This window comes from Palaemon carinicauda, chromosome 22 (assembly GCF_036898095.1).
Source record: "Palaemon carinicauda isolate YSFRI2023 chromosome 22, ASM3689809v2, whole genome shotgun sequence".
NCBI classification, from domain to species: domain Eukaryota; kingdom Metazoa; phylum Arthropoda; class Malacostraca; order Decapoda; family Palaemonidae; genus Palaemon; species Palaemon carinicauda.
This window is the reverse complement of record NC_090746.1, coordinates 105,184,263-105,206,488: the sequence shown is the minus strand read 5'-3', so window position 1 is coordinate 105,206,488 and position 22,226 is coordinate 105,184,263. Positions and strand designations below refer to the sequence as shown.

At 47.5% G+C, this 22,226-nt stretch overlaps 1 long non-coding RNA gene across 2 annotated transcripts in view; it reads left to right on the top strand.

Moving 5' to 3' along the window:
• Positions 1–22,226, top strand: part of LOC137616672 (uncharacterized) — a 42,763-nt gene that overhangs the window by 5,417 nt on the left and 15,120 nt on the right. For both annotated transcript variants that reach the window (XR_011039471.1, XR_011039470.1), the window contains exon 2: positions 3,051–3,186. This is a non-coding gene — a long non-coding RNA (uncharacterized lncRNA). The remainder of the gene's footprint in view (positions 1–3,050; positions 3,187–22,226) is intronic.

Below are 22,226 nucleotides of genomic sequence, written 5' to 3'. Positions count from 1 at the left end.
GATCGTCCCTGCCCTGGTCGGAGGAAGACCTCCAACTTGGAGCATGGCTCGGACTTTTAGTCCTTTAAGAGATCTTCTCAAGACCCTTTACGGCAGGCCTCGGATTGTATTCCGCCTTGGGTCTCCTGCTCACTCTGGCCACGGCCAGTGTGTAAGCAATCTTCTTGGTCTCGTACGACTCCCTCTTTCTAAGGAAAAGGGGAAGGCAACATTCAGGTTCGCTCCTGAGTTGTTGGCTAGACTCAGAATCTTGGGGTCCCGGCCCTTCGGTCCAATTCCTTCAAGATTTCGAGTCTCCATTCTGTATCTGATGTCCCAAGACCTTCTCTTTCTTGCCAGTAAAGGAATCGAGAGGTTAGCTTTGGGAACAGCTGCAGTTTGTCCTCAGTTGCAGCCGATTTGGGAGCACAAGGAGGACACGGGGGAGAGTCACCAGTATACCTCTTCAGCCCGGACTCAAGGACATTCATCTCGACCTGTCTCCAGACCCTCCCCCGTCACGTTGCCCTACAGCACGATGTTGGATACATCGCAACGTCCCTCGCCTTCGAGTAATACTACTCTGTGACGCAGGTGCTACAAGCTGGAGTCTGGAAGCGTCTAATGACCTTCGCAGCCCGCTTCCTGCAGGGCGTGACCCACAGGAGTCTCGATACGTTTTCTATCGCTCTGTGGTGGCTACATAACAGCTGGTCTAACCCCAGGCTCCTATTTGGACAGGTAGCAGAAGGTTGAGGGCATTGTTATCAGGTTTTAGTCTGCATGAATGAAAGAAGTATGTCTGGCCCTTATTTCTTTCTTCATCATCCCCTCTACGGGGAGGCAGCATCCTGGTTTCTGCATAGTTGACCTCGAACCTCTGCAGGTAAACCATGCTTCCTTGTGTTCCGAGTATTGAGTCAATACTGTCGCGTCCCCCATACCCTGACGAGGTGGTATTGTGAACGTCCTAACCCAGAGTTCCTTCTGGAACTCCAGGTCAACTGCCTAGGATGGGTCACACTTCTTCCTTCACACACAAGCTTATGTAGGCCACACGGTTCCTTGCGGAGCAAGGAACTTGTGAGGTGCATGGACTCCTTTTCTCGAGTGCGACTCACTCGGATTCTGAGTCCCCGGGTAAAGCCAAAGCCAGTATGGCTGGGGACTTTCCACCCTACCTAATGGGTAAGTCACCCAATGTAAATAGCGTGGTTTGTATTTCGGTTACGGAACAAATGACAAATTCGAAGATAATTTGTATTTTTCCTAACCATACAAACCTTAGCTATTTACACATATTTGCCCGCCAGCCCTGTCCCCCAAGACAAGTCCTACCGCTAAGTGAAAGTGAGCATTCATCTGTGTGTGAGGTGGGGGGGGGAGGGGTAGCTAGCTACCACTCCCTACCCCCCCCCCCCCCCCCCCGCTAACTAGCGCGGGGGTAATCCACCCTCGTTAAATTCTAATGGCTCGCCATTTCAGCTGCGCTAAAAGGTAAACCCAATGTAAATAGCTAAGGTTTGTATGGTTAGGAAAAATACAAATTATCTTCGAATTTGTCATATTACTTAATCTTACCTTACCTAGCCATACTTTACCTGTCGATAGCTTACTTACCCATACTTTACTTACTCTTATTTTACCTAGAGTTACCTACTCTCACCATAGCCACCCTTACCTTATCTTACCTACTCTTAACTTACCTACCCATACCACACCTACTAATACCTTAGGCCCCCTTCACACAAGTGGATTGATACCGCATGTTTTTATCGGAGCGGATTAGAAATCAATAAAGATCAATGATGCCCTTCACTTGCTGCCCTACTGGAAGAATTTCCGAGCGGTTATTGTTTACTAGCCGTCAGCACGGCTAATCTGTGCAATTCCAGCTTAGTGGCTTACAGAAACTACAAGGGCTCACTGGGAAAATCCCCTCGTATAACGACATGCCCCCTAAAAAGTGGAAATTTCCATATGGAAAACATCCAGTCGTGTGAAGTGAGCCTTACCTACTCTCAATATACCCTTCTACTCATACCTTCCTATTCCTACTTTACCTACTACTTTACCAACTTCTACTTAACCTTCCCTACTTTACCAACTTCTACTTTACCTCTACCTAATTTACCTACTTCTACTCTACCTACTCCTACTTTATGTATTTCTACTTTACCTACTCCTACTCTACCTCACCTACTTTACCTCCCCTACTTTACCTACTTCAAATTTACTTACACCTACTTTACCTACTTCTACTTTACCTATTCTAGTTTAACTCATCTACTTTACCTCTTCTACTTTACCTACTTCTACTCAACCTCCCCTACTTTACCTACTTCTACTTTACCTACTTCGACTTTAACTCTTCTACTTTACCTCTTCTACTTTACTTCCCCTATTTTACCTACTTCTACTTTACCTACTCCTAGACTTTACCTACTTCTACTTTACCTACTTCTTCTTTACCTACTCTACTTTACCTACTTCTATTTTACCTACTTCTACTTTTACCTACTCCTACTTTACCTACTTGTATTTTACCTCCTCTATTTTACCTACTAATACTTTACCTCCCTTACTTTACCTCTCTTACTTTACCTCCCTTACTTTACCTACTTCTACTTTACCTGCCATACTTTACCCGCTGCTACTTTACCTACTGCTACGTTACCTCCCCTACTTTACCCCCCCCCCCCCCACTTCACCTCCTTCTACTTTAACTTCTTCTGCTTTACCTCCTCCTACTTTACCTCCCATACATTATCTATTTGTACTTTATCTCCCATACATTACCTACTACTACTTAACCGCCCATACATAACATACTACTACTTTACCCCCCATACTTTACCTACTTCTACTTTACCTCCCGTACTTTACTTACTTCTGCTTTACCTCCCGTACTTTACTTACTTCTACTTTACCTCCCCTACTTTTTGTGTTGAAGAGTAAAAGGTAATTTTTTCACTAATGCCCTCTCAATGTTTAGTCTTTAACAATAATCTTTATACTTAATATAGTTTTATGTTGATTGTTATAGTTATACAAATTTATTAATTCAACAGAACAAAAGGCACGGACAGCTGCACAACTTTGATGGAGGCAGCTACATTATACCTTCACCTAAGAGTAGAAAGTAGACTCCAAATAGTAGTCCCCATAGCTATAGAAAGACTTCAGTCTTCGACCTCTTAGACTTGGGTAAGGAACAATCTAAGTTTGTTATACTGGCCAATGATTTATTTATAGGCTTCTATGTGAAACACTTTTTGGGATGGGACGGGCTATTCCAGGTAGTTGAAACCTATTGGTAGGTAAAGAGAAAGACCCGGAATCCTTGGATAGGTAGTGTGGATGAGGTTATGCTATATTAAATCCCAGTTTCTTCCTTTTTTCCTCTTTGTTCCGTAACCGAAATACAAACCACGCTATTTACATGGGGTATTACTTTCGGCGGAGCTGAAATGACGAGCCATTAGATTTTTCACGAGGGTTAACTACCCTCTCGCTAGTTAGCGAGGGGGTTGGGGAGGGGTAGCTAGCTACCCCTTCCCCCTCACACACCGGTGAACTTATTCACTTCACTTTTGGCTCGGGTGATGATCAGACCTGTCTGTCTCACCCTCGCATTTTTGACTGCCTTAATTTTTTGCTTTATCTTACAGCACGTGTGTTTGGAAGTTGGCCTCTCTCTCTCATGCGGAAGTGCCCTGGACTACCTAACCTCCCTTGTGGGACATTCATGTCGGCGGTCGAGACGGACCCTCACACCTTGTGTCCGTACTGCAGAGGTCAACGGTGTGATAGGGATAAAACTTGTAGTGAGTGTAGGGAGTGGTCTACCTCCCAGTGGGAGAGGTTTTCCCGGCGACGTAAGAAGAAGTCAAAGTGTGACCTTGCTCCTTCAAGGGCTTCTTTGAAGAAGGAAGGTTCCAAAGACTCTTCTTTTGTTGCCCGAACCTTCTCCGAAGCTCCCACTCGATTGGTCTCTCGTGAGGGGCCGTCGAGTGGTAGCGTAGGCCTTTCTTTTGTTGACCAACCTCGGGGTTCGGGAGAGGGAGTTGCCTCCCATAGCGAGGCAGCTCCTCCTCCTCCTCCGGGGGAGGATATTGATATTGATGACTCTGTTGCTAGCAATGATCTTTTGCAGCTTTGGGCTTCCTTGGGGCTTAAGGGCTCGCCCACCAGGGAAGCCCTGTTTGACCTGATCCAGTTGGGTGCAGCTGTCAAACAGTCGCCGGTAATAGCAGTGGTAGATCCTCTGTCTATTGTCGATGTTCTTGTGGCAGAGGCTTCCAACGGGTCGGGTCAAACCCCTGCTGTTGTTGCGGATGTTGCTGAAGGCTCAGTTCCCCCCTCCGAACATCTTTCGAGGGAAGAGCTGGGTCCAATGGTCTCTCCTGCGGGTGATTCTCCCCCTCGCTGGAGTTCACTGACAGAGACTCCTCTTCAGAGAACCGACGATGGTGTTGCTGCCCCTCGAGGTCGTCTTGGCTGTAAGGCTCGCCCTCCTCTTCGCCGCAGAGGCCTTCCTTCTCTTTATAAGGGAGTTAGGAGTCGCCTCTTCAGTTCATCGCCTTCGACGTCCCCCGCAGAGGATCCTCCTCGATGTGAGCAGACCGTTGCAGCTGCATCGCTAGACCTCTCAGCAGATCGTTCGCGATTTCCCACGCTTGCCAGACCTGCAAGTCTTCCTTCTCCGTTCCTGGACGCAGATGCGCAGTGGGCGCCAACGCACCCCGTTTTCCAACGGGCACCGGTCCCTTCGGGGCAATAGGGCCTATATCACAATGTGAGTAAGTCCCTTAAGTGCCAGGTTTTACCTGCGCGCTTGCGCACAGTAGCGCGCAAGGGCTATCCTGCTGTACCTGTGGACCAGATCTCTTCGGACTCAACGCGCCAGCGATCTCCTGTAGCCGAGTCATCTCGCCGTAGATCTCCTGCTCGCCAGCGCTCACCTGCGCGCCAGCGCTCGCCTGCGCGAGCGCTCGCCTGCGCGTCAGCGCTCTACTGCTCGTCAGGGATCTCCTGTGCGCCAGCGCTCTCCTGCTCGCCAGCGCACATCTGCACACCTTGCGCACCAACGTTCGCCCGCGCGCCCACGATCTCCGGATCTGGGCGCAGGCAAGGAGATTATTCCTTTGCCTCCTCGCCAACGATCTGCTGCGTGCCCTCAGAACTCGCCAGCCTTCACCTGCATGCCATCGCGCGCACTCACCTGTGCGCACTTCTAGACTGGTACGAGTCTCTGCACGCCCATGCGCCCACGAGAAGTCTCCTGTGCACGGCCAGGGGCAGTCGCCACTGCGCGCCAACGATCTCCCGCGCGCCTGCGCGCAAGCGCTCTCCAACGTGCCCACGCGCCCATACTTAAGATCGCCGAAGGTCTCCTACGCGCCCACGCGCCAACTCGCCTGTGCGCAGTCGGTCGCCTTGTCGGCCTACGCGCCATCGCTTGCCAACGCGCCGTCGTTCTCCCAGCCGCCAGCGCTCACCCTTACAACCGCGCGCACCCTCACCTGCGCGCCCACGCGCACTTTAACCTGTGCGCCCTCTCGCCCACGCACCCTCTCGCCCACGCGCCCTCTCGCCCGCACCCTCGCCCACGCGCACCCGCACTTTCATCTCCGCACGCCCACGCGCACCCGCACTTTCATCTCCGCACGCCCACGCGCACCCGCACTTTCATCTCCGCGCGCGCATGTGCGCCAATGTTCACCCGCGCGCGAACCCGCGATTTTACCATCATGCGAGCGCCAGCGCGATCTCGACCGCGATTCCCGCTGGGTTTTGCAGCATGGGTAACCTCGCGAGTCTTCTGGAGCGCGTACTTCCAGATCATCGTCTTCACGATCTCCACCCCGTAAGCGCAGAACAGCGCACTTGTGGCAGGAGGAAGAATCTTCAGAGAGGTCTAGGCAACACTCTTCTTCTTCTTTTCAGGCAGGGCCTGTGGTGTCTACTCCTAAGGATCGCCCGATCCCCTTCCCTCCAGCGGGAGTCGCTGACACTGCGTCTGTCAGCCGTCAGCCTTGGTTTGGGTCCCTGATCAAAGCGGTCGTCCAGGCTGTTTAGCCGGCCCTCGCTGATCTAGGCCTCAAACCAATGGCAGCCTCGTCTCCGCTGAAGAGAGGAGAGGAGTAGACCTCGTGGTGACTTCTCCTAGGGTTAAACTGGCTCCCAAGAAGTCCGTCAGGAAGGCCTCTTCCCCCTCACAGACTTTTTCTCCTTCTCCTGTGGCCGAAGCCTTTCCGTCCTCAGGAGAGTCCAGAGAGGTGAGACATTCTCCCACGGCACCAATGGGAGGAACCCCACCTCGAGTAGGAGAATTGTCTCGTGTGGGAGCAGAGAGGAGCCCTCAGACTTCTTTACTGGAGTTCTGTATCCCTCCTAGGAGGGAGCCCAAGGACTCGAAGACCGTCCAAAAGTCTTCATCCTGGATTCGACCAGAGCCAGCAAGACCCCAGGAGAACGTCCACGTGTCCCCTTAAGTAGAGCAGCTGGGGACAGGAGACTTTGCTGCCAGTCCACAAGGAGGAGAGCTGCATGAGTCTGAGCATGCCTTCTGGCAGGTTCTGAATCTGATGAGGCAACTCAACAGGTTCGAGGATCCGGAGACGGTTCTGGACCAAGTCTACGGCACTCAAAAACCTCCGAAGGCCACTGCGGCTCTGCCCTGGTCCCAGGGGGTGAAGAGCGCCAGAGACAAGGTTGAGAGCCAGCTCTCCGAACTCGCCTCCTCCAGCCGTTCCTCTGCCGGTAACAAACTCCTCCCACCTCCTTGTGTACAAAAGAGGAGGTACTTTGAGATCATGGGGGAGTCTTGTTTAGCTCTTCCTCTCCACCATTCTGTGGAAGAGCTTTCCAGGGGAATTTCTCCTGAGAAACTCTCCGCCCGGCTGGTGACATTCTCGGCTACAGAGATCTTGAGCCAGGAGAAAGTCGCAAAGTGTGCCATGCAGGCCACTTCGTAGCTGGATCTCTGGCTGGGGTCTCTGGGCATCCTGTTGCGATACTTGTCCAAGGAGAGCACCAGGAAGGCCATGGAGACTTTTCTCCTCTCGGGCACGCCCACCATCGAGTTTCTAGCTCACCAAGTTTCGAAATTGTGGGCAAATTCGATCTTGAAGCGTCGTGATGCGGTGACCGAGAGGTTCCACTCGAAGGTCCCAGCCGTGGATGTCTGCAAGCTCAGACAGTCTTCTATCCTTGGAAAGAGCCTGTTTGAGCCCAAGGATGTGGAATGGACAGCTGAGAGGTGGAGGAAATCGAATCACGATTCTCTCCTCCAAAGGGCTCTTACATCCAGACCCTACAAGCCTCCAGCACCTCAACAACAACAGCCTCGTCAGTCAAGGACATCGAAACCGGCTCCGGCAGCAAAGGCAAAGGTGTCCAAACAGCAGCCCTTTCTGGTCAAGGACAGGAAGGGCGGAAAGTCCTCCAGGGGAGGCAAAAATCCTAGAGGTAGCGGCCGAGGCTGCAAACGCTAGGATTGGCAATCCCCCTGCATGTCCACCAGTGGGGTGATGCCTGCAAAGTTGCACGTTCAGGTGGCAGCAACTCGGGGCCGATTCCTGGACGATCTCCGTGATCAGCCAACGATATCGCGTCCCGTTCATAACATCTCTACCTCCCCTGACAGCGAATCCAGTGTCGTTGAGCTCCTATGCCATGGGATCGGCAAAGGGGCTAGCCCTTCGGGCAGAAGTCTAGACCATGCTCAAGAAGGATGCTCTCCAAGAGGTCGTCGACGGCTCCCCAGGCTTCTTCAGTCGACTCTTTCTTGTAAAGAAGGCGTCTGGAGGCTGGAGACCCGTCATCGACCTCTCAGCCCTGAACAAGTTTGTCAAACAAACCTTGTCCAGCATGGATACAGCAGAGACGGTCAGACTTGCAGTGAAACCGCAAGACTTCATGTGTACACACTGGATCTAAAGGACGCGTACTTCCAGATCCCAATCCATCCGTCTTCCAGGAAGTACTTGAGATTCAGCCTAGACAACAAGATCTACCAGTTCAAGGTGTTGTGTTTCGGTCTCTCCACAGTACCACAGGTGTTCACCAGAGTGTTCACCCTGATATCTTCGTGAGCACACAGGATCGGCATCCGTCTCCTTCGCTATCTGGACGACTGGCTGATCCTGGCAGACTCGGAGTCGACCCTTCTTCGACACCGAGACAAGCTTCTGGGACTTTGACAAGATCTAGGGATCATGGTAAATCTCGAGAAGTCTTCTCTGCTTCCTTCTCAACGACTGGTATACCTAGGCATGATATTGGACACCAATCTCCACAAAGCCTTTCCATCAGACGACAGGATAGCAAGGCTGAGGAGGGTCGCAGAGCTTTTCCTCAGGCGAGAAGAGCTTCCAGCCCAATCTTGGTTACGTCTCCTAGGTCACCTGTCCTCCTTGGCCCGTCTAGTTCCAAACGGCCGCCTCAGGATGAGATCCTTGCAATGGCAGCTTAAGTCCCGGTGGAATCAAGGCTACGATTCCCCGGACATTCTGGTCCCCATGGGGCCTGCGGAACGGACGGACCTGCAGTGGTGGTTGACCGACGGAAACCTTTGAAAGGGAGTGGATCTTCTCGTCCTCCCCCCGGATTTGATGCTGTTCCCGGACGCGTCAACAGAAGGGGGGGGGGGGCACGTTCTGAACCACAGGATCTCAGGCCTATGGTCAGAATCAGAAAAGTACCTCCACATCAATCTGCTAAAAATGAAGGCCGTATATCTGGCCCTTCAACAGTTCCAACAGACCCTGGTGGGTCACTCTGTGGTGGTGATGAGCGACAACACCACAGTAGTGGCTTATATCAACTAGCAGGGATGTACCTTTTCACAACAGCTATCCCATCTTGCAGTAGAGATTCTGAGATGGGCCGAAGTCCACTCGATACCACTATCAGCTCGCTTCATTCCCGGCAAAAGGAATGTGCTCGCCGACAGTCTGAGCAGAGCTTCGCAGATAGTGAGTACCGAGTGGTCTTTGGATCCTCTAGTAGCCAACAAAGTCCTTACTTTGTGGGGTTCCCCGACAGTGGACCTGTTCGCGACAGCCTTGAACTTCAAGCTGCCGCTGTACTGCTCCCCAGTCCCGGACCCCAAGGCTCTCTGGCAAGATGCCTTCCAACAACGGTGGGATAACATCGACGTCTACGCCTTCCTACCGTTCTGTCTGATGAGAAGGGTGCTCAACAAGACCAGACTATCGGTCAACCTGTCAATGACCTTAATAGCTCCGCTATGGCATCATGCAGAGTGGTTTCCGGACCTTCTGCAGCTCCTGATGGAACTCTCGAAAGAACTCCGCCCACGACACGAGCTACTCAGGCAACCACACTGCAACATCTTCCACAAAGCCGTAGCATCGGTTCGACTTCACGCCTGGAGAAGCTTTTCGCAACAAGTTGCAGAGAGGATGTCTCGACACCTGCGAAAGTCATCTGCAGGTGTCTACCAGGCAAAGTGGAGAGTCTTCTGTGGTTGGTGTCGTGGGAGGGGTATCTCTCCCCTCGATGCCACTTTACCAGCAATAGCGGAGTTCCTTGTGTATCTGCGGGAAGAAATGCGCCTTTCAGTCACGGCAGTGAAAGGCTATCGCTCAGCCTAAAGTCTTGCCCTCAGGCTGAAAGGAATAGACATTTCTTCCTCGCTGGAACTTTTTTTTGCTCATACGAAGCTACGAACTTTCCTGCCCTCAGTCGGAAGTGAGACCTCCTCCATGGAACGTGGTTCGGGTTCTCAGGGCTCTTAAGAGACATCCGTTCGAACCATTACGCCAGGCTTCTGATTGTCAACTGACTTGGAAGACGGTGTTCCTGCTCGCTCTGGCTTCAGCCAAGCGTGTCAGTGAACTTCATGGTCTCTCGTACGACGTCGCCCATTCAAGGGGATGGGGGGAGGTTACGTTCAGGTTTGTCCCTGAGTTTGTTGCTAAGACTCAAAATCCTAGAGTTCCGGACCCACGGTTCGACTCCTTCAGGATTTTGAGTCTTCGTTCTGTAACAGATGACCCAGACCATCTCCTACTATGCCCAGTAAGGAGTCTGAGGCATTATCTTAAAAGAACAGCTGTAGTTCGTCCTCGCTTACAAGCCCTGTTTGTGAGCACAGGAAGGACGAAGAGGAGGGTCACCAAGAATACCATCTCAGCTTGGATTCGAAGGGTCATCCATCATGCCCTGAATCCAGACCCTCCTCCGTCACGTCACCCTAGAGCACACGATGTCAAAGGCATCGCAACGTCCCTGGCATTCAAGAGAAACTTCTCTGTGACGCAGGTGCTACAAGCTGGTGTCTGGAAGCATCAAACGACCTTCACAGCCCACTACCTGCAGGACGTGACCCACAGGAGCCTCGATACTTTCTCTATCGGCCCTATGGTGGCTGCACAACAGCTGGTCTAACCTCAGGCTCCTTAATGGACAGGTAGCAGAAGATTGAGGGCATTGTTACCCAGTTTTAGACTGCATGAATGAAAAAGTAGGTCTGGCCCTTACTCTTTTCTTCATCCTCCCCTCTCTTGGGGAAAGCAGCATCCTGGGTTCTCTGCATAGCTGACCTCAAACCACTGCAGGTAAACCATGCTTCCTTGTGTTCCTAGTACTGTATTAATATAATACTGTCGCGTCCCCCATACCCTGACGAGGTGGTTGTTGAAAAATAACACCAAGTTATTTTTTGTTTTCTGTTTCTTTTTATAATATAGTAATTTGGTGAGTTTGTAAATGATTGTTATTTCAACATGCATTTTTAGTATTTAAATAATTTTTGTTTACATAAAATGATGACAATTCCTTAATAACCTGTTAAAACTTAAGATGGTTTGGGTCGTTGAAAAGACTTGCTGCTCGTTATACATTTCTTACAGAAAGGAGAAGTGGACGGCTTTTCATGAAAATAAAAGTTAGTTCTTAGCCATCTTCACCAGTGACAACATTGGATTTGCTTGCCTCTTTATCGTCATGGTGAAAAAATAAATGATCTGTACCATGGATCTGCATCTTACGTTGCCTTCTTCTTGGAAGCCTCATCAAGAGCCAACACAGCAATTGTGATTTGTTTCATTTACGAACAGCATACACGGACAGTATGGGTTGTGAGGTACGTCATCATTTTAAAGGTCATTTAAATTTTGTGATTTATAATCCATAGTTCATTTGATAATAAAAGTCCCTTGCTTTGCTTTTAGCCCCCACAAATAAATATAGGCCTACCCTTGGATAATATTCATATCATTTACAATTTTTATGGAATTGCCATATTATAATTTCCCTGTCATAATTGAGAGATTCATTTATTTTCAGTTACTTTGAGCTGGTTAGATAATTTAAATTTTGTATTATATTTTGGTATTCTCTCATTTTTGCCACTTTCACGTTAATTAGTAGTTTATTTACATTAGTTGTTTTTACTACTTAGGTGGTTATTCGTTCGGCCTTACTGTCAATTTGGCGCGTTGTATACTAGTGATATACTTAATACGCAAAGTGGGCCATTGCCTTTAGGTAATTATTATTTGATAATGTTAAGTGAAATCCATTATTGATACAATATATATATTGGAATGGCATTCCTATGTTTGAATATTTTATTAGTGATTTCGATAGTTTTAAGTTACCACTTGAAGCGTAACTGATATTTGGTATTCTATACTTATCTAGGGGTTCTTGAAAATGGTAATTGTATGGTGGAGATGCTTGACCATCGCTTTGACCTCTATTTAAGGCGATCATCTTCGACAGCAGCAACAACAGCATTGTTTTTAATTTGAGCAGCAATACATGAAACCATTTTATTAATTCTTGTTCAATTTCCTAGTTGTTCATAATTTTATGAAGGTTTCATTAAAATAAGAAAATTACGCTTGTATTGATTTTCCAATTACGTTGTAAAGTTTTTCAAGAGTGGTATTGGGAATGTCCTAACCTAGAATTCCATCTAAAGGACTTCAGGTCAACTTCCTAGGACGAGTCACACTTCATTCCTTCACACACAAGCTTATGTAGGCCACACGTTCCTTGCGGAGGAAAGAATTTGCGAGGTGCAGGGACTCCTTTTCTTGAGTGCTACTCTCTCGGATTCTGAGTCCCTGGGCAAAAGCCAAAGCCAGTAAGGCTGGGACTTTCCACCCTACCTAAGAGTTAAGTCACCCCATGTAAATAGCGTGGTTTGTATTTCGGTTTCAGAACAAATGACAAATTCGGAGATAATTTGTATTTTTCCTAACCATACAAAGCTTAGCTATTTACACATATTTGCCCGCCAGCCCTGTCCCCCGTGAAGTCTTACCTCTAAGCGAAGTGAATCAGTTAACTAGCAAGAGGGTAGTTAACCCTCGTTAAAAATCTAATGGCTCGTCATTTCAGCTACGCCGAAAGTGATACCCCATGTAAATAGCTAAGGTTTGTATGGTTAGGAAAAATACAAATTATCTCCGAATTTGTCATTTTCCCCATCCCATGGTTTCTCAGGAAACACAATTTATGACATGTATTTTCGAATAGGTTTGGTGTGATTTATTTATATCTGCTGCTAGTACATAGTTTATTATACTTTCTTTTGGCCTGCCTAACTCCAAAGCCCAGTCTCTCACTGAGATCCGCAGTAATTATATTGTATCTGTAAAGCATGAGGGAGCAGACATTAGTTATGAAGCATCATATACAAAGTTTATTTCAATAGAATAAAAGTTTAAGCTATCTGCTTAGGGAGTTAACGGAATTTACCAACTATGGTAACACCGTGCATTACATGATTATTTTCAATATTTAACTTAGCCGGTGATTATAATAGCTGCAACTCTGTTGCTCGACAGAAAACTCTAAGGTAAAATTCGCCAGCGATCGCTACACAGGTGCGGGTGTGCCCAACAGCGCCATCTGTCGTCCAGATACCCAGTACTCAATGTAAACAAAGAACTCAATTTTCTCTCTGTCGTGCTCCCGACAAGACGTTCTTATTCGCTGTTGCTAAACTGGATTTGTTTTCACAACTAATTGGTGAAGTACACTATTCTAGTTTTGAGCTTTCGCTATGCAGGTGTTTTATCTTCATCTTAAATCTTGAACTCGTTTTGGATAGATTTAATTATGGTGACAAAGAGAGTATGGACTTTCTTTCACTTTTAAATGGCCGACCCTTCCCTTAGCGGAAGTGTGTTTAGGCTTTTAGTAATTATATCACGTTATAGATTTTCCTCTATATAGTTTATATCTCTCCGCCTTTATTAGGCCTCTTCGATTAACTTTCCATTTATTATAAACATATATAAATAATTTTAATGTTTTGTTTATATAGACCTTTCCTGAGAGTAGGCGGTCCTAACTTGGAAACCGAAGTTAATCAACGTTGAGCCCTTTATATCGTAATTAGCTTTTAAAGAGCTAAGGATTTAAAACTTTTTAAATGTAATATTTTATGAAAGAATTTCTTTGATAGTCTTCGTACTGTTTTCAAAGATGAACTAACGTTTAGTTTATTTATGCTACGCAGTTGTTGACGTTCAGGACGTTCAACATGCGCTCTATCGTTACGATAGAGAGAGAGTGTATCACGGTTTCACTTTGCAGTAAGAGTAAATCGATTCTGACGTTTTGTTCATTCTTTCTTAGCTTAAATGTTTTAAATTCTATTTTAAAGGAACTTTTTATTTGAAAAACCTTTCAGTTTTTTCCTTTAGTCAAATAACATGTTTTTTTTTGACGAAATATAATTGGGCTCTTCTCTTAGGTGCGAAATCAAGAGGAAAGAGAGAGAGAGAGATAGAGACGGAGGGAGAGAGAGGAGAGAAAACGTTCCGTTCAAGCGGGTAACGTTGTTCTCGTGTTTCTCTCGTCCCTAGTCGCTGTACGGGGAGGAAGGATAAACGTTTTAGTTTTTTATTCTCGTCCCCAGGCTATGTGCGGTGAGAGATTGAAAACGTAGTTATATGAACTAGTGTTTAGTCTCTTTCCCAGCCACTGATTTTTTTTTTTATCTTTAAATATGTTTTCTGTTTTTTGCTGGTATTAATGAGCTTGCATTATACGACTGATTTCGCAATTACTACCTTTTAAAAGGGTAGAATTGCGTGTTTCAGGTAGAAATCAGTAAAAATTTCAGTGAAATAAGTGCAAAACAGAAAATCGAAGTGATAAAGTGATATGCGCAAAGTGTTACAGTGTTGCGTCCGAGGGTTCGTCTGTTCGTGCCTGTCGTTCACCTAGTCCGGGACCTCTTACATGCTCCCAAGCCCAGGGGAGAAGTAATGTCAAACGACTTATGGGTTCGAGAGGCCTTGACCAACGAACAGACGTTTTCCCTCTATGGTATCGGGTGTATCTTACCAAGATCTCCCCTACCATAAGACGAGAGAGACGTTGTTTCTCCTCGTCATCCGAAGGCTTTTCGCATAAGAAACCTGTCACAAGGTTTCGAAGCCCTTAAGCGAAAGTCAGTCCTTTCAGGACAGGTCCAGCGTCCTGGTTACAACCATTAGGACAGCTCTGACCCTATGCAGTCATCGGATAACTGCTCGCCGCCTAACAAAAGCGTAACACAGACTCCGAGAGTCTTTTTTTGTAGGCAAAGTGTTGCGGTCACAGACGTTACCCTCGTCTATTACCACAACCATTTCCGTTGATCCTTAATGGGTTGTATGGCAAGACATGCAGTATATGCTTGCCTCCCTTATGGAAGACTATTCTGCCGATTAGTCCGTTGAGTCTAGCCGTTTATCTCATCGATATCCTGGCTTTCAGCCAACCTAACGTTCCTTTGTGCTTACTGTTGACGTTGGCGTAGCTTAGTCACGTCAGTCAGGTTGTTTAGAACCACACTCGATGCGGTCTCGTGTGGTTTTTCAGCCGCATTTGGACGTTAGGCCACTTGCTGAGGCTCCTGTTGACGTTCAAGACGTTCACTAACAATCGGAGTTGACTTGTTTTGACGCTGTGCGTCAACCTCAGCATTCTAGAGTTGTTTTGACTGCTCAGTCTAGGCAGTCAAAGCAGTCTCGAGTGGACGCTGTGCGTCCTCACGCACCTGTTGTGGTTGACAGTTCAGTTGTTGACAGTTCACAGACTGTCAAGCAGTTACATGACGTTGCGTTCTGGTCCGCTACTAATGCACCAGTGAGTGTGGACTCTGCTTGTAAAGCATTGCCACCACGGTAGGTCTCTCCCTTGCTTGAGACTCAGCTTTTATCGGACAAGGTTCCTGTAGATGAGGAAGTTGCTGTTCCCCCTCCTACTGATATTCCCTTGAGGACTCTGTCAGATGGAGAGGAGCCTAAAGCTGCTTAGCCTCCTATGGACTTTAATTAAATCATGATGATTTTTTTTAAGGATCTTTGTCCGGATCTTTTTGTAACTTGCTACTCCTCGTTCGCCTAAACGTCAGAGCTTACACTAGGCCTAGCTACTTCGAAGCCGTTGTTTTTAAGCTAGTGCTCTCTCGCTCTCCTAGAGAGCTTTACGTTGGCTAGGCGACTGATTTTTCACCAGGAGGAGTTTGGGGGATACAGCCTTTGCTTTCCCTTCTTTTAAACTGGTTTATAGAGCGAGAGTCTGATATGACACGAGAGAAGTTCTCGGCTTGGGAGTTCATGCCTCTGCCCAGATAGACTTCTCAATTCTCGTAGACTCTCCCTGGCGCCTGGCCAGGAGACGCTCCAAGTTGTTTACAGGTCAACTTCACAGCTGTTTTCGAGCCTTTGAAGTTTTGCTGTACAATTATGTCACGCATAACAAGGCTTTCAGGGATGGTAAACGGTACCGCCTCAGTCGCTAACCCCGTCTGTTGCCACACCTGCTCCCGTAGACCCTAAATGGACTTTGCTGCAAGACATGCAGTCCAAGCTTGCGTCCTTGATAGAGGACTTTAATGCGGAGAAGGTTGCTACCGAACCTTCTGGCCAACAACCTTCCAACCGGTCGGTTGTGCGCCCTGTTGACGCTGAGGTAACCTACTCGCGTCTGCCAGTTGAGGTGGTTCCTCCACCGATGCGACCCAGTGTGGGTTGCCAGCCGCACGTTGACGTTAAGCGATGCTCGGAGGTGGTTGTTGACGTTCAGGACGTTCAACAACCAGCAGAGGTGACTTGTTTTGACGCAGTGCGTCAACCTCAGCAACCCGGTAGGGTGTTGACTTCACAACCCAGACGGTCTAGACAGTCTCGGGTTGACGCTGTGCTTCCTCGCGCACCCATGGTTGTTGACAGTTCACAGACTGTGCAGCAGTTCCATGATATTGCGTCCGGCTCCGTCACGCATCCACCAGTGCGACCGGACTCAGCGAGCCAGACGTTGCCCACTCCGTTGCCGTTTCCTCATCAGTTTTCGGATGAGGAACCCTCTGATGAGGACGTTGCTGAACAACAAGACGATCAGCCCCCAGAATAGATCAAGCCCTGCTATCCATCCAGAAGATGCTGAAGAAGGAACGCTGCTCAGTCAGGCTGTGGATGAGTCTGGTAGGGACGCTGTCATCCATGGAACAATTTGTGTCACTAGGAAGACTACACCTCCGTCCTCTTCAATACCATCTAGCTTTTCACTGGAAAAAGGACAAGACGCTAGAAGCGGTCTCGATCCCGGTTTCCGAAAAGATAAAGTCTTGTCTGACTTGGTGGAAGGACAATATCAACCTAAGAGAGGGTCTTCCCCTGGCTGTTCAGACTCCCAACCACGTTCTCTTCTCGGACGCATCGGACGTGGGCTGGGGCGCGACACTAGACGGTCGGGAATGCTCAGGACTGTGGAACTCGAGTCAGAGGAGCATGCATATCAACTGCAAGGAGCTGTTGGCAGTACATCTGGCCTTAAAAAGCTTCAAGTCTCTCCTTCGAGGCAAAGTGGTGGAAGTTAACTCGGACATCACCACGGCCTTGGCGTACATCTCCAAACAAGGAGGTACCCACTCACTGACGTTGTACGAGATCACAAGGGACCTGCTCATCTGGTCAAAAGGTCAAGACATCTCCCTAGTAACGAGGTTCATCCAAGGCGACTTGAACGTCATAGCAGATTGTCTCAGTCGGAAAGGGCAAGTAATTCCAACCGAATGGACCCTCCACAAGGATGTGTGCAAGAGACTTTGGGCCACTTGGGGTAAAACCATCCATAGATCTCTTTGCAACCTCGCTGACCAAGAGGCTTCCAATCTATTGCTCTCCAGTCCCGGACCCAGCAGCAATACATATAGATGCTTTCCTCCTAGATTGGTCACATCTGGATCTCTACGCATTCCCACCGTTCAAGATTGTCAACAAGGTACTGCAGAAGTTCGTCTCTCACGAAGGGACAAGGTTGACGTTAGTTGCTTCCCTCTGGCCCGCGAGAGAATGGTTCACCGAGATACTTCGATGGTTAGAAGACGTTCCCAGTAGTCTTCCTCTAAGGGTAGACCTTCTACGTCAGCCACACGTAAAGAAGGTACTCCAAAGCCTCCACGCTCTTCGTCTGACTGCCTTCAGACTATCGAAAGACACTCGAGAGCTAGAGGCTTTTCGAAGGAAGCAGCCAGTGCGATTGCTAGAGCAAGGAGAGCTTCTTCCATTAGAGCCTACCAATCGAAGTGGGAAGTCTTCCGAGACTGGTGCAAGTCAGTTTCTGTATCCTCGACCAGTACCTCTGTAGCTCAAATAGCTGTTTTTCTCTTATACCTGAGAAAAGGACGATCCCTTTCAGCTCCCACTATCAAGGGCTACAGAAGCATGTTGGCATTGGTCTTCCGGCATAGAGGCTTAGATCTTTCCAAACATAAAGATCTGCAAGACCTCCTTAAGTCTTTTGAGACCACCAAGGAGCGTCGTTTGGCTACCCCTGGATGGAATTTAGACGTGGTACTAAGATTCTTCATATCAGACAGGTTGGAGCCGTTACAATCAGCCTCCCTGAAAGATCTCACTCTTAAGACTCTTTTCCTGGTATGCTTAGCCTCGGCTAAAAGAGTCAGTGAGATTCATGCCTTCAGCAAGAACATAGGATTTTCGTCAGAAAAAGCCACTTGTTCGCTACAACTTGGTTTTCTAGCCAAAAATGAGCTGCCTTCTCGGCCTTGGCCTAAATCTTTCGATATCCCCAGCTTATCGGAGATCGTAGGCAATGAACTAGAAAGAGTCTTATGCCCTGTTAGAGCTCTTAAGTTCTATTTAAAGCGTACTAAACTTTTACAAGGCCAATCTGAAGCTTTATGGTGTTCAGTTAAGAAACCATCCTTGCCTTTGTCAAAGAATGCTTGGTCAGACTTTATCAGATTGTTAATACGAGAAGCTCATTCACATCTGAGTGAGGAAGACCGAACTTTGCTTAAGGTGAAGACGCACGAAGTTAGAGCTGTAACAACTTCCGTGGCCTTTAAGCAAAATATATCTCTGCAAAGTATAATGGACGCAACCTATTGGAGAAGCAAGTCAGTGTTCGCGTCATTTTACTTGAAAGATGTCCAGTCTCTTTACAAGAACTGCTACACACTGGGACCATTCGTAGCAGCGAGTGCAGTAGTGGGTGAGGGCTCAACCACTACAATTCCCTAATTCCATAACCTTTTTAATCTTTCTCTTGAAATGTTTTTATTGTTGTTTTTGGGTTGTCCGGAAGGCTAAGAAGCCTTTCGCATCCTGGTTGATTTGGCGGGTGGTCAAAGTCATTTCTTGAGAAGCGCCTAGATTAGGGGTTTTGATGAGGTCCTGTTGTATGGGTTGCAACCCTTGATACTTCAGATCCTAGGGGTCGATCAGCATCCTAAGAGGATCGCGAGGCTCCGTAAGGAAGACGTACTTAAAAAGGCAGAGTAATTGTTCAAGTCGACTTCCTTACCAGGTACCTATTTATTTTGTTTTTGTTATTTTGATAACTTCTAAAATGAAATAAAAATTCTTAGCTCATAATAATGTAAACATATTTTGCTGGTCTCTACCCACCCCCCTGGGTGTGAATCAGCTATTATAATCACCGGCTAAGTTAAATATTGAAAAATTTTATTTTTATAATAAAATAAATTTTTGAATATACTTACCCGGTGATTATAAATTAAAGGACCCTCCCTTCCTCCCCAATAGAGACGCAGTGGGACGAGGAGAAAATTGAGTTCTTTGTTTACATTGAGTACTGGGTATCTGGACGACAGATGGCGCTGTTGGGCACACCCGCAACCTGTGTAGCGATCGCTGGCGAATTTTACCTTAGAGTTTTCTGTCGAGCAACAGAGTTGCAGCTATTATAATCACCGGGTAAGTATATTCAAAAATTTATTTTATTATAAAAATAACATTTTTGAAATCATTGCTTAGTTATCATGAAGTGCAGGATAAACATAAAGGTAGCGGATATCAAAGCAGAAGAAAGGAAAGATATGAGATTGTTGAAATAGAAGGCTAAAAAGGACTTGTTCCAACACATAATACAAACAATTTTGCTTTTTACTGTGAATATACAGTATATTTCAGCAAAATCTGACTATTAGGATGGGGCTAGCGGAGGATAGACCCTCACACGCACATGAGTGATGTGACATTACTTTTTATTTTAGCTTGGTAGAGTGCAGATGTACCATCTCTCTCTTCCGTTAACCTATTACATGAACTAGCTGTTTACTTTAATTTTATTTTCCATTTTATGTATGTAGTTATCCTCCCAGTAAGAGTGGTTCAGTGGACGAATGAAGCAGAAGTCTTGGCTTCTTACATCATCTTGTTCCCTCCACGTTTTCTCTACTCTGAGTACAGCGATGACCATCTAACCCCAACATCCCTTAGGTGCAGCTGCTGTCACTTCCACAAGCAAATCAACTGCGCCCTCTATCGGAGAATCTCTTTTGTTGCCGCTTGCGAAAACTCCTGCCTTCCTTGGGGCTACTGGGTCTCCCTCTTAAGGAATGGCCTGCGAGGGTGCTACAGTTAGAGGCCCAGCAGGGATGCACAGCTGCCTCCTCAGAGGTTGAACATGATCTTCCTCTACGAGACTCTGTAGGTAACGCACCAACAGAGCTTCTCGTATCTTTAGCCGCAGCACTCTCTGTATCTGCTCATCACCCTTCATCCCTGCAGTGATTGGGAGCAGGAGCAGACTAATACTTGTAGTTTACCAGTTGGGAAAGCCAATGCAGTGAATCCAGAAGCTGACTTAGGTCAGTCTTCTCAGCTTGCAGAATTATGCTGCATACCCTCAGCCTGAGTTTGCTCAGTGAGTTGAAGTTCCACAGTGTATAATGCACTGAGCTATTCCACACAGCTTTAAGGACCTCTCTTGCCCGCAAGAGAGGCTGGTCTCATCTATGTGGTTGCCCCCTCAGAGTTTGGAAGGAGTCCTCGACTTGTTGGGCCTCATTCCAGCTGCCTGTCCCATCGTGCCTTGGGCAATCTCGTGAGCAATATCCCTTTGGGGCTATTGCTACAGATAGTGATACCTGCCGACTGCTTGTGGTTGCCTCCTCTCCTGTCGGCGAATCTTGTGGGCTATAACCCTCTAGGGTATAACCGTCTAGGGTTATTCCCGCAGATGGTGTTACCTACTGACAGCTTGCAGCTGCTGCCTCTCACTATCACACAACAAAGCTCATGGAGTTTTGAAAGGGCAGGGCCTTCAGGACTTCTTTGTTTGGGCTTCATCCCCTCAAGGGTAGGAACCCACCTTTTCTGCTGTGTGTATGCACACAGAAAAACCTTGACCTTACTCAATACCATACAAGAAGAGTGCATAAGACTACTCACTCACCTACTACTGGAGAGCTGGTAAGAGTTCATGCTTTACCTCATACAAACACAGACCATAGTTTAACGAGAGAGTCTTGTGCAGTGTTGCACACCAGACCACTGAGCATTAGCAAAGTGGGGGGACAAGCTTCTTATGCTAATGAAGATCTATACGAGACCTTAGTCTCACACTCGCAAAACCACGATGAGTTTCTAGCATGAGAGCATTTACAGGTAATCACACAATTACCTGTTCACCCTGCTAGTGTAGTGCAGGCGTGCTTGATGTTACAAGCTACCTCGGTAGCTCTCCTGGGATCACCTGTTCACATGCAAGCTGTCGGTACATGAGCTACCGCATACACCTATTCGCACTATGTTAGTGGTTTGCAAGAGCTCTCCTATATGTGATATCTCGGTTGCGCATGCGTACTCTCTTTACAACCTCCAGATCTCACCAGGGAGGTGGAAACCTGCAGCAACACAATGAGGCTCGTAAGACAGCACCCTTCAGGGTCACTTCCGCATAAGGGGATGCCTGATGACCGTTTAACCCCCAATCCACCATTGTGGTCCCAGGAGACAGTGAGTCTCGGGAGATATAACCCTGCAGGGTTATTGCCAAAGATCACCTCTCTTGATGGTCAGCTCCTCAGACCACACTATTGGTGACGCCGACTACTTGCAATGGCATCCTCTCACCACCGTGCCCCCGGGATGCAACGAGTCTCACGAGACATAATCCTTTGGGATTATTGCCTCAATCTTCTCCTTACGTGATAGAGAGCTATTTGAACTCTCACATGGTTTTGGCCTCTGACCTCTTGCGAACCCCGCCTCTCCCCGCCATGCCCCCGGGACACAATGAACCTCATGAGACAGAAGCCCTAGAGGTTATTGCCTCAAGCCTTTACTCACTTATGGAATAGAATCAGCTACTGCATGCGTTCATAAACGATAGCAGAGAAGTGTCCGCTTACAGGTACACTTGTCCTCATATTACCGACAAAGGTGTGATCACTTCACTAGCTTCATGCACCCTTCGTGGATTTACACACAAACACACACACACACACACTCATGAACTGGTTCAGAATGCCTATGGATCATGAACAGTCAATTCCCTTTTGAGCAATGATGTTACTCTTTGTTACACACACATTATCTCACAAGGGACTGCATAAGGTACCCCAGGGGCTTTCACACACTGAAAACAGTTCTCAATGCTTAAGCTTATGTACAAGCACTTACCTAAGTAAGGAAAGTTGTGATTTGACACACCCGCATGTGGGTACACATGCCCGTGAGGAGTAGCTAGGGCTACTTACCATCAAACAGAACCTACTGATGTTCCTTCATTCACAAAGGATGATCCAGATTTCAGCCAATTAATGCCGTGAGCCAAACAAATTGAAACTTTTTTCCAATACATCATTACCCCTCTTCCTCAGTCGATGGTTGTATCCCTTGGAGAAAGTCATGTTTTCATACACCCCTACCTTTCTGTAAATCCATGCAAGTGGGCTTCTTCATTCCATTCAGGTTCTCCCTATTATCTCA